We start from the raw sequence: 13,655 nt of genomic DNA, 5'->3' as shown, positions 1-13,655 counted from the left end.
AAATTCAAGGAGAAAGATGGATAGCTATCTATCCTTTCCTCTCTCTCTCTTTCTTTTCTTTCTTTCTTTCTTTCTTTCTTTCTTTTTTTTTTTTTTTTTTTTTTTTTTTTTTTTTTTGAACAGGCCTGGTGGCACTCAGAGGAAGGATAGCAGGCTACCAAGAAGAGACTTGATACCCTATGAGCATATAAAGGGGGAGGAAGTCCCCCTCAGGCACAGTCATAGGGGAGAGGAGTAAGGGGAAAATGGGAGGGAGGGAAGAATGGGAGGATACAAGGGATGGGATAACCATTGAGATGTAACAAGAATAAATTAATAAAAATAAATAAATAAATAAAATCATTTGTAGTACCATTAAGAAGTGAATCAAATTGGGCCCGCCCACGGCTAGTTGCTCAACAAAAAAACAAAACAAAACCAAAAAAAAAAAAAACACCTTTGTTCAACTGCCACTTGAATCAAAGCACCAGAAACCCTGCATTGTGCCTCATATTGACAATGATGTGAAAATAGACTTCAAGGGTGTCCTGTCGAGGCCCAAACACAGCACTCTTCAGTCTCAAAATGAGGTAGATCTCACAAGATCCTTTTCATTCTGGAACTCAAAGCAGATGTACAATGGCATCCCCATCTTTGCCGTCAATACGGATACCATGGGAACTTTTGAAATAGCTAAGGGTCTCTCTGAGTTTTCCCTTTTCACTTCCATCCATAAGTACTACATCACCCCTCAGTGACAAGAGTTTGGTAGCCAGAATCCTGACTGTCTTGAGCGTCTAGCTGCCAATTCAGGCACAGGCTCTTCTGACTTTAAGCAGCTGGAACAGATCCTAGAAGCTATTCCCCAAGTAAAACATAGATGCCTGGATGTGGCTAACGGCGACTCTGAACATCTTGTTGAACTTGTAAAGGATGTGTGGAAGCACTTGCCCTGACACACCATCATGCCGAGGCCTGTGGTAACAGGAGAGAGATGGTAGAAGAGCTAATCCTCTCCGGGGATGACATCATCAAAGTTGGAATTGGTCCTGGCTCCGTTTCTACAACTCAGAAGAAAACTGGAGTTGGAGTATCCACAGCTCAGTGCAGTGATGGAGAGTGCAGATGAGAAGCTGCTCATGGCCTCAGAGGCCATGATGGAGGCTGCAGCTGTCCTGGGGATGTGGCAAAGCCTTTTGGGGCAAGGGCTGACTTTGTGATGCTTGGTGGCATGCTGGCTGGGCGCAGAGAATAGGGTAGGGACTCAGTGAGAGGGGTGACAAAAAACCAAACCAAAAAAAAACAAAACAAAAAAACCACAGGCTCTTCTGTGGAATGAGTTCTGAAAGGACCATGAAGAAGTAAGTATTCAGGAAGTGTGGCTGAGTACAGGGCCTCAGAGGGAAAGACAGTAGGAGTTCCCTTTAAAGGGGATGTGGAACATACTATTTGTGACATCCTAGGAGGCATCTGGTCGACATGCACATACGGAAGCGCTGCTAAACTGAAGGAACTAAGTCAGAGAAGTACTTTGATCCAAGTTACCCAGGAGGTGAATCCAATCTTCAGCGATTCCCAATACATCCAAGAAGTCTTATCTTCCGAGGCAGCAACACTCTACCACAGGAGCCTCCAGAAGGGCTTCTCACCCGTCCCAGCTACCATGGCTGTGTGTTACTTAGTTCAGCTCCTATCACCTGGCTCCTGAGTGCTCCTGTATTCACTTATGTATCCCTATCTGCACACAGAATGCTGAGGACACTCACTGGGAAAGACGACGTGAGATCAACAAATGGGAATCTGGGGAGAATGCCCTGAAGATTAGGACAAAAAGATGCTGAGTGATACATACATGATAAGCCTTGGGCTGGAAGAGGAAGGCTTTTGGAATCGTGTTAATCAGATTCATTAAATGAAGTCATCAAATACAAAAAAAAAGGTCAATCCAAAACTTTTTTCAGAGTTTGTATAAGGAATGCAAACAACCAAAATAATTCTACACAGATAAGTACAGATGAGATGAGTACAGAATAGGAACAGTGTTTTTTAACAGCGAAGGATGGATGTGCATCTGTAATACACTGGGGGAATAAAATGCTTACTGGGGACAGTAACTACAAGCATTTACAGTCTACTCACTAGAGCATTGGATGTGGCAGAGTAAATCTGTAATTTTGTGTGGAATGAAAAACTACATTCTATGTTTTTTTTTGAAAACCTCATCTAAAATTATTTAAAAACAGAAAAGTATATAAGAAGGAAATCTTATTTTTCTCTTATATTATTCTTTTAATTAACTATAACCTCCCATTTTTTAAAATGCAATTTCTGGTAACATAAGGTGGGATTATCTCCAGGAACAATCTTTAAGAACTGATGCCGAATCATAAGAGTAGTATTGAAATTTTTACAAGTAGAAATGAATAAAATAAACTTAAGAAAGGCATAACCAAATAAGTGTTTCCATGTAGAAAAGAGAGTGTATAAATATTGCATGTCATGGTGAACAAGATGGGTCATTGAAGTAAATGAGCTTTGCCATACAAGCCCGGTGACCTCAATCCAATCCCCAGATCCCACAGAAAGGTAGAAGAGAAAAACTGACTCCACAAAGCCCTCTCTGATCCTCACATACCCCCATTGCATGCTCATGCACACATTGACCCAATAATAATAATAAAGTGGCCTTGTATGTATGTTTGCCTGCGTGCTTACATGGGTATCACATGCATGACTGGTACTGACAGAGGACAGCGTGGGGCATCAGATAATCTGGAACTGCATCTACAGATGGTTGTGAGCCACTGGATGGGTGTTGGAAACCAAACTCAAGTCCTCTGCAAGAGCAGCAAGTGCTCTTAACTCCTGAGCCAGCTCTTCAGCCCCGGGGTTTTCAAATATACCATCTCATATTTGTTCGATAGAAAGTACCAACAACTATATTGAATCAGAAGTGAATTTTATAGGACATGTGGCACTGATGCTCTGAAGAACAGTCTGGACGAAAGGTCTTTGGTTGCCATAGAGGATTCCTATAGCCTGGCTACCATCTGAGACATCACAAATTAGGAAACAGATGAAATCTGTTCTTGTCTTACTTTGCTCAAAATACAAGTCCTTGCAGAGATTAAAACGAAACAAAACCCCAAAATGAAAGAATTGAGATGATAAAAGTAATGCAATAGAAACCTTCAATGGTTTTGGCAGAACTCTACAATATCAAACTATAATGAAGTGCAGATAACTGCTGAATAGAAGTCAGGGGACTATTAGAAGAGAAAACAGGTATTTAAGTAAGATTTAAATCCTCTAATGTGACTAAAACTGAGGAGGACATAGCCAGACAAACTATTAACTTAATGAAACACCTACCTGATTTTAAAACCTACCTTGTTCTTTAAATTAAGGGATCACATTTAGGGGCATTTAATGCTGAAGGAAACAGCCTGCTGTTGATTCTGAGCTAGAAAAACATTAACAATCACCTGGACACCAAGCTGATGGGAGGGAGAAGAGGACTGTCCTTCCTTGAGAAGAGGTAGCGAGTACTTGGTCCAAGCCTGAGGAAGCAGAGGGCGGCGTTTATTTTGATGGCAGCAAAGGCCCTATACTTTATCTACCGTGCTAAGTCACCAGTACAAATGGTTATTGAAGACTCAGAGTGAGCGGAATAGTTTACGCCTCCGAGTCCCAAGGCCGCCAAGGAATGGGGGAACGTGGCAGAGGATGAGGTTGAAGAGCTCGGCAGAGAGAACAAAATGTGTGCTTAGCTGTGGCTTATAAGATTCAGACATGTGGAGTGTTGGGAGGATTAGAAATTGTCTTGGAATGTATTTAAGTGGTGGATAATCACAAAATTATTTAGACCTCCCTTAGAAAATTAGGATATATTGATGTCGCTTTATTTCACACTCAGTCTGTCACAATCTGCTTGCGAGAGCAGGCGTCTGTCTCCTGCCTCACTCTGCAAAGAATGAAAATGACTTACAGAAAGTGTGTATGATCAAGCAGAGCTGTGGAAAGTCAGGGCGTGTGATAGCTGCAGATAAGGTTAGTGCAGTCGCTGCCAACTTGTTAATCATCTAAGCGTTGGACAGAAATGTATCTGCAGGTTTCCTAGCGACCAGAGCAGAAAAAAAAAAAAAAAAAAAGAGATTCGACAGCAATTTGGTTGTTTTTATCTTTCTTGAAACTGAAATTTGATAACATAAAATAACTCATGGATAATTTTAAGCATGTACATACTAAACTTCCTCAAAACAGAGAACAGCCGTATAAGCAAACGAAATCCAGTGATACAATTGGATCCACTGTAGCAACACCCAGAGCTACTATTCAAGATTGGGCTCGAATTTATTTTTCTCTCAAGTATATAAAAGGTATTTTAATTATAATCCTTAAAGGGGCTGGCTCATTAGTTAAAAGCCCTTGTTCTTGCAGGGGACCCACGTTCAATTCCCTGCACCCACATGGTAGATCCAAGCCTTATATAAGGTCAGTTTCAGGTTATTCAGGGTCCCCTTCTGACTTCCAAAGATGCCAGGAACATACCCAAAACACATACATCCATGCAGGCCAAAAACTCATACATTATAAAAATAAAGCTAAAAATGTTTTAATATCAATCAAATGAATAATTGTAAAAGAATTGCAAAAAAGATCATAATACCCTGAGATGAAAATACAATGCAATGGATAAATAATCAGTTTGTGTCATACAGTTAAAAGTAAGGATTGTCATTGTTGTATGATACATACAAATATTAGTTCATCAACTTTTTACAGTATTTATCACATGGTAGAGTAAGAAATTTTCAGTACTGCAAATGAATTATACCACCAATCCTAAAATTAAAACTATGCACACTTTTAAGAAGAGAATTTTTTTTAAAAAAAATTTAAATAACAGCTTTAGTGATAACTGGATCTGGGTATGAATCTATAATACAAAAATTAAGAACCGCATTACATTTTGTAAAGCAGTCTGTGTTAATAGAGATATATAGCTTTAAATATCTATGCTAAGGGAAAAAAATCATATAGTTCACTAAGTATTTCAGAATTAGAAAAAACTACCAGGAAAAAAAATGACATAATGAGAAAGAAGAGCATAGACTGTAAAATGAAGCCCTGGCAGTTTCTTCTCCATTTCTCACGACCACATCCTTATGGAGATAATTGCCTGCAAAGAGCTACAGAGCAGTAAGAACCGAACACTCACCCACTGGGAGTACGGAGGCTCGGAGGGGTTAGTTTGAGTGGCCCCTTTCAAGAGGAAATTCTCACCGGTATATTTTGGGGACATCCCAACCCAGGCTCACCATGGTGGTCCTGGTTGGGCAAAACAGTGATTGGATGAAGCAGTGAGAGATGTATCCGAGGAACAGTCATGATGTGGGTATTGTGTGACAAAATTTTTCCTTGGGAGACACAGCACACCCCCCCCAGATAGAGAGGGAACCTCTGGTGAGCAAAATGCTGATAACACCAAAGTCCAGTGGTGAACCAGTGAGCTTTACTGGAGTTACTAATAGGAGCAGAAATGACTCAAAGACCGCTGCATTACCAAAGCCCACCCGTCCCCCCACCAACCCCCAAGCTGCGGACCAGAAGTACCTTGCACAGCCTGCAGGTAGCTCAAAAGGCTGAAGAGTGTCTTTCCAGGTGCCTCGCTTTGTCAGCTCATCAGTTTTCTGCTTTTTCTAGGCAGCTTGCCTCGTCTGAGATTCTTCTTTGCAGCTTTATTTCTTACACTGGGAGGGAGAGCCCTAGTTAATCTTGTCAGTTTTAGGGATTTCCTGAAGCTATTTTTGAATTGTTTACCTTCCGCTTTAAGGAGTTTCCCTGCAGAATGGAATGTTTCAGTCCCTGATGGAACTGTCACACCACAGCGAGAGAAATCATGTATCTCCTCAGCAGACCCTGTTGGTGAGAGCCAGCCCTGTATCAGAGTCTGCTCTCAAGTTTAAAACAGCTATTGCAGGCCTTCTGCTTTAAGGAGAAAATATAACTTTAGAAACTCAAACTGGAAAAGTTGAACAGACTCAAAAAAAAAAGGTTTCCTTGAGTTTGAATGTGATGGGACAGTAAGCCAACATGTAACTGAAACTGTTCCATATGAACCCCTCTCAGACATTTCTTCACTAAAACAATGATGTTTTGTCTTACACCAATTAGCAATCAAGAAAATGTCCTACAGACATGCCCACAGGCCAGTCTGATGGAAACGAAGCCATTCCTCTTGGGTCTAGGTTTGTGTCAAATTGACAATAAAAAAAAAATACACACACACACACACACACACACACACACACACACACACACACACACACACACACACACAAAATGAAGGTGAAGTCTCTGATGGTTTTGTATGCCTTTGCTCAGTGCTCTGTGCCTGGTACTAGAAAGCACTGAGTAAGCGGTCATTTACTGAACTCCTCATTGGCTCGTCTGTGGCCTTCACTTGTTACAATCCCAGCAGAAAAATGTTTGCAATGACTTTTATAGTGAAGTCTGTATATTGATGACATGAACAAGCAGCTGGCTCGGAAGGCTTAGATAGGTGGGAGAGAAAGAATCTAGGAAGATGATTGGAAATATGCGTGACCACTAGGTCCCTTACGACAGTGGTTCTCAACCTTCCTCATGCTGTCACCATCAAAGGCGGTTCCTCATGTTGTGGTGACCCCAGCCATAAAATAATTTTCGTTGCTACTTCATATCTGTGATTCTGTTACTGATAGGAAGCATAGTGTAAATATCTGTGTTTTCCAATGGTCTGAGGTGACCCCTGTGAAAAGGTCATTCAACCCCCCCACCCCCACCCCCAGAGGGGTCTCGACCCACAGGTTGAGAACCACTGCCTTATACTCCTCTGTGGCTCCACCCACTGCCATCAGTGAAGCCCCTCCCCTCCAGCCTACATCTGCCTTTTTATCTGCTGTGTGCCTGCTGGTTCTCTGAAAGAGATGAGTTCTGAAAAACCAGTGAGCTAGAGACTCTATCTAAATTAAATCATTATTAAATATACTAGGGCATTTATTGTGGACCTTTTAAATTGAATTGACATTGTTGGGGGCATTTTCTTAAATTACGAGCCGAGGAGGAAACGATAAAGAGTAAATGTGAAAGAGATTCTGCAGTTTTCTTCAATCTGAGGGAACTGTTCAATCCACGCAAAGTTTTCCAAGCCATTTAATGTCACATTTACGCTAATTTCTTGGAAATGAACAATTTCAATCCCATTTATCGAGTGATGCTCTCTCTTTGTTATTTTGTACTAATGTCTTTAGCCTTATAATTTGGCTATGTAGATTAGTCTCTGAATATAATTTCTTAGTTTAGTATTTGACATTTGTTGCTGTAATTTTTACAGAAATAGCTAATATTTTCCTATTGAAAGGTTTAGTTTAGCAAAGCATAATAGAGAGTAGTCACTTTGCTTATATTTATAATTAAATTTTCGGCTGGCAAGTTATAACTGTCACACATTGAATATATCATTATAATTGGTAAGTTTAATTTGTAATTTAAAAGAGATGTGCCAGTATATAGAACTGACTCTGAAACAGCGTGCATTTTAGTCAAAATGAAATTACCACCTTTTCTTGCCCTAAAATTACAGAAATCATACCTATTTCTTAGTGCAGCTTTGTTGTATTTCACACTGTATAAACCTCACTCCTGTATTTGTGATTATTTTTGAAAAGCCTAGAAGATTTATTATTGTGAGCACTTTGCCTCAGCAATTTGTGAAGCCTTCTGCATCCAGTCCACTAGCAAAATTCCACCTGTTAAACTTCTTGGTGCTCATCTGTAAACAACACAGGTTGGCCCAGCCTTTGCCCTGGTCGCCAAGTGAGTAATCGACACCTTAAGGAAAGGGAGAGTCTGTGTTTTCATAAACTGTTTCTGACTCTTTAGCTAGCGCAGTGCCTTGCACATGGAACTTCAGATTTAGGCTGGTGGGAGTGCACCCTAGTTGAGGTGCAGTATCTCCCTCACAGTCTGCCTGAGTTGTGACAGTCTGCTAGGGAAATAGCCCTTTCGCTATGAATGCTTCCATCTGCAAGACAGCTGCTCATAAGCTGACAGGCTCGAGCGAGTCACACAGTCAGTGTAACTTACAGGGCTGAAGAAACACGGTTATTACTAGCAAATTCTGGGTGAAGCATTGAGCAGCGTTTACAAGATAACGTAGGTTAAAAGACAGAGTTCTCCTTCTGCCAAGGAGGAGGAGGAATTACTGTTTTTTTCTGAGAGATAAGGTAAACAATTCTCAAGCTTGGATCAGTCACTTGGCGAGAGGAGGCATCCATGAGGAGCACGAAACAAGTGAGAGTGCAAAGGGAGGTCATGGTTTGGCTGCTCCTGTGGCCTGTAAGTGGCAAAGTGCTGCTTTTCCAAGTAGGACCTTCTGCTCTGTAGGCTGCTCCTTCCATTACAGCCTTTCAAAGAGTAAAGTTGTGCATGTTTTCCTCTGAGTGTACCCTGTTTAAAAAAAAAAAAAGCTGAAGAGATGGCTCAGCGGTTGGGAGCACTAACTGTTCTTCCGGGAGGACCCGGGTTCAATTCCCAGCACCCATATGGCAGCTTACAACTGTCTGTAACTCCAAAATCTGACTCCCACAGATATACAGTGCACACAAAATAAAAATAAATTATTTTTTTTTTAAAAAAAGGAAACTCGGCCACATTTCACATTTCAGTTATGTTGAATGACTTTATAGCTCATAATGACCGTTGAAACCAATATTTCAAATACTCCTCATTTATATTATTTACCTAAATCATTTTGATGCGGGTTTCTAGTACTGGGTTAATTTGCCTATGAGTATGTCTTTAACTGAGGTTGTTTCCCAGACATAATCTCGTATATTATTCACCTTTGAAGTCCTATCCATTAGATGAATGCCGTGGCGTGGCAATTAGAACTTCACAGGCCCAGGAGTAAATGGCTGAGGAGTGTGGTGATTCCCTGCTCTTGTGCAGTGGGTTGCTGAGCCCTGGGACTAGGGGGTGTGACATAGATGGCTAGAGAAGAAGCCAGTCGGTACTGGATTCTGAGAGTCACAAATGAGGGAGCACGGGGATCGAATTCACTTTGATTCAAGTGAAGAGAAGGTGGGAGGAAATGAAGGTTAGTTCAAGGTCTTTAAGTAGGTGGGGAACACAGGCTCTTGAAGACAGATGGCCTGGGGGAGGGGCCCTTCTTGCTCTGCAGTATAAGAAAGTGCAGGAGAAAGGGGGCTTTAACCCTAGTGCAGATTTAATGGTAAAATTACTATGAAATTATCACCTTGACGGCCCTGTTAAGTGTTCAAATAATTACCTGACCACGCTTTCTCCTGAGACGCATGGGGGAGAAGATGGGACGTTTGAGGTGAACAAATGTGGGGTCAACGTGTTGTTCTAGAGATGAGTGACAGAAGCTGGAGTACAAGCACGGGTTGGTACTCTGTGGGAGCCTCTTTCTCAGGCACTGCGCAGTGCTTCAGACACAAGGATGCAGGAGAAGACAATTTCAGTTGCGTTTGGAGTGGATTTTAAGGTATTGACAAAGTTTTTCACAATTACTGACGATGAAGGACACGATGATTGGAGAGTAGTGCAGGTAAGGCAAGCTGGATAGTCGTTGTGGAAAACGGACTTCTTAACTGTCCTCAAGTAGCTTAGGAAGATTCGGGCCATTTCATGTGACTGGAGATGTAGATGTCTAGGTTATAAGGTGAGATTTGTGGATTAGAAAGAAAAAGAAAGGAAGAAAAAAAAAGAAAGAAAAAAAAAGAAAGAAAAAGGAAAAAGAAAAGGACAGTTCGAGTAATTCCAAATCCAAGACAGAACCATGAGACCATTTTGGTTTGATTGAAGGGAGATTTCTTTCAGATCTGTCTACATGGCTTATTATGACATATATTTAATTGAAATATATATATATATATATATATTTATCAAACACCTGCAGATTGAAATTTTCTCAGATATAAATGCTTGTTTATATAAAATTCACAAACCTGTTAGAAATATATATTGGTCAAAGTTACCGCTGAAACAAAAGCAGAGAAAACAGCCATGCAGAGTGAAACTTAAATAAATGGTTGTTGAGCAGGCATTTGTGACTCTGGGGCCTTACAAAGTTAGTACATATGATTAGAGTTGGCAGTGGAAGGTAGACAAAATGCCTATCTGCTAATGAGCCGGATTTAACACAAGTGTGCATCGTTACTCCTAGAATTTTACCTGCATGGATAATTCTATACCATGTGGTAGGGACTGGTTATCCTCTGCAAATTAAGGCTTACCTAATTGATGAAAAGTACCTACAAGAATTTGCTTCCATTAAAATCTTTATGATTTGGGAATTAGGTTCCTTCTAAAGCAAGCCTTCTAAATGTTTTGTTTGAGAAATGTCTTAAATTTTATGGCACAGTCCTGGTTTGTTTGTTTTTAATTACTTGGAGAACATTTCGGAATATGGATCACCAGCAGACCTTAGGGTTAATCATCTTATTAACTGAATCCACGTCTGCTACATTGAGATATGTTTCTCTGAGAGGTTCCCCACTATATCAGAGTAAGCCAAACAGTTCTGCTCTTACAATTTAGCTGAAAATTAATTTGCACTGATACCGAAGTAAACATGAGTGTGGAGGGAAATGTTCAGTTTGAAACATAAGACGTTATGTTTATCTTAACTTGAAGTACCCACTCTTCTGAAACAGCACAGTTAGCGAATAGCTTTAGGGTCCTACCAACAGTTCTAACGGATAGGCGTAGGAGAGCATGCGATTTTTCTGCAGCTCTCCACTGTCTCAATGTGTTTGTTTTTCACTCTTGCCGTTCAGTAGAAGAAGCAGAAGAGCTTGTCTCATCGGCTGCCTATGCATCGCTTAGGTTGATGGATTTGCTTGCTTAACCTTGTGTTGCCCGAGAGGTGCGTGCCCTTGTGAGGGCCACGGCTGCAGTTTCTTTCTCCTTTCTAATCTGCTGCCAATTTCTCTGTTCTAATATTGGGTGGCAAACTTGGCATTATGGTTATTAAACAGTGAAAGTGGAGCCCAGGAGTACAGGGTGTGCTCAGGTGTGTGAAGAAGTCCTGGATTCAATCCTAGCACCAAAGAGAAATAGTAAACAGTTTCATCCCTTTGCTTTTCTCTCGTGCACTCCATCCAGTCAGGGAGAGAGAGCACTGCCTGCATCTGCTTAGCCTTTCCTGTCACTTTACACAGCCACTGCAGCAGTTGTGTTGAGTCTTTTTCTATCTCACTTTCTGACGAGGTATAAAATAGTCAAACTCCAAGTTGAAGTTTGAAAGGTTAATTGTGGTGGACCTTCCCCGTTACCTGATCTGATCCCATGGTTAGCCTGACTGTGCCTTTTTGAATCATTATTTAGCAAACATGTATGTATTGAGTGTATGTCAGGCTATGACCTAGACTCAGTAGGACTCAGCAGTGAATGAACAAATGAGTCCTTGCTCTCATGAAGTTTTTATGATAGTCCAAACAGTAAATACTAAACGTGTACGTGATAATTTCATATACTGTGGAATTATGTGGTGAACAGTGATTAGGGGTGAATCCGAGAACTGATGAACCTTCAGCCTTCGGTGAAATTGGAGTCACTGTCTGAATGGCATGGAGCTGGCCTTGGGAGATGTGGAGCCTATCACTTTCTAAACAGAAGCACACAAAGAGTTCTGAGGTCAAGAGTTGATTTTTTTTTTCTTTCAAAGCTGAGCTGAAGAATAGGAGAAAGGAATGTAGTTATAATAGCGGCAATTAAACTATGTACTGTGAGGTAGCTGTGTGTGCGCACGCGTTTGTGAGCACGTCTGTGAGTTGGTGTGTGTGCGCGTGTATGTGTGCACACGCACGTAGCACATATGCTTTGTTCACAGTATAAGCACTGGGGAATTATATAACCCCTGTGTTGTAGATGCACTGCAGTTCTTTTCACAGCCATATATAACAAGACAGTAACCTGCACTACAGCTCAGGGCCCCGAGCACATATTATGACCAAAACCAGCATTAACCATGCTTGGTGCCACAGGTTTTCTTTATTAACTCATGGCTCCTCTTTCAACACCTAAACCTTATAGGAGACAGCAGAATTCTAGAGCCAACAAAATCCAGTTCCTCATCATCAAAGAATAACTTAAGCTGTGAAAACTAAGCCATGGTATAGTCACCACACTTACAAGTTGGTAACATGCTTTCTGTTTAATATGCAACTGAAATTGTTTGTTCATGATACTAAAGCCTATTTCAAAACAGAGACAGAGGTCTCTTTGAATTTTTCACCGATCTGTGAACATTTTCATGTTCCTCCTTCATGTTTTTATTCTTCACCGCCTTCTTCACCAGGGTAATATGTTTTCATTGACCAGTAAGGACATACAGCAAAAAGCTTAGAATATGTAATTGTGATTTCAATATGATTTCAACATGTAAATGTGATTTTAGCAGGCAAATATGATTTTAGCTTTGCAGCTTACTTTTTACTCTGAACTAGAATCAAGACCAATTCAAAATGTCAGCAAAATTTATATTGACACTGTAAAAGTTACAGTACACTTTAACCTTTTCTTTATATGTTAGGCACAGTGAGGATGAAAATAATTGTGAGCACTAAATGGTATAGAAGTACACACTTCAGAATTATCTCAGTGTTTGGGTTGTATTTTCTGGGGAAAGAATATGAAGGGAGGAGAGTAGTACCTTTGCATTTCAAATGAAAATAAAATAGTTTGCCTTTATCAACAGACATAAATACAATACAAGTGGAATGCTTTTATGTAATTAAAGTTCCAGAAAGCATTTAGAAATAGCTTATAAATCTACTGTATGTTGACAGCACTTTAATAAATATCTCCAGACTGTGAATAAAAATTTGGACTCCAGTTACCTTTTTGCTTTTTACATTCTTTTCACTTGGAGCGAGTAAGAAACGAAAAGTCATATTTAGTACCATATTATAAAAGTAACTGTCAAAAAATGAACAAATGTCTACTCCTTTCAGTTTGAAAGATTTACAATCCACATTTAGTGTGGTGGTTTCTTTGTATGCTGCTAGTGTACTCAAAGGAGATGTTTCAAACCGCTGTCCCTGTGGTCCAGCTAAGTAGATGCTCTTATTTGGCATCTCCTGATGTTTCCCACAGAGGTGCATCCAGGGGTGGGATCTCTTAGACAGTGGGACTTGGAGAGCAGTGGAGTGAGTGGTCAGTCCCACACTTTCAAGCTTTGTCCAGTCCCTCTCAGTGCATTTCCCGCTGCTCTTATTTAACCATCCACTGCTCCCCTCCTGCATAGATTCAGCATTAACAATTACCTACCCACTGTACAGATATTTAAAATAAAGCCTTAGACCTACAAAAACATTAAATTGGGCACATCTGGGCCCAGGGGTCCTGCTCAAACTGTGGCACCAGCCAAGGACAATACATGCAGTAAACTTCAAACCCCTACCCAGATCTAGCCAATGGACAGGACATTCTCCACAGTTGAGTGGAGAGTGGGGTCTGACTTTCACACGAACTCTGGTGCCCCATATTTGGCCACGTACCCTGGATGGGGAGGCCTAGTGGCACTCAGTGGAAGGATAGCAGGCTACCAAGAAGAGACTTGATACCCTATGAGCATATAAAGGGGGAGGAAATCCCCCTCAGTC

General features: G+C 40.8%; 1 protein-coding gene and 1 pseudogene across 4 annotated transcripts in view; both read left to right on the top strand.

Annotated features, from left to right (window-relative positions):
• The window catches only part of MAN1A1 (mannosidase alpha class 1A member 1), a 185,919-nt gene that overhangs the window by 77,933 nt on the left and 94,331 nt on the right, over positions 1-13,655 (top strand). The window lies entirely within an intron of this gene.
• Positions 285-3,121, top strand: LOC311594434 (GMP reductase 2-like; annotated as a pseudogene). The gene has a single exon. The product of its transcript is annotated as a GMP reductase 2-like (transcript).

The sequence above is a fragment of the Acomys minous genome (assembly GCF_964271855.1).
Source record: "Acomys minous genome assembly, chromosome: 3".
In the NCBI taxonomy this organism is placed as follows: Eukaryota; Metazoa; Chordata; class Mammalia; order Rodentia; family Muridae; genus Acomys; species Acomys minous.
The sequence above is the reverse complement of the archived record's forward strand: the minus strand, read 5'-3'. Positions and strand labels throughout refer to the sequence as shown.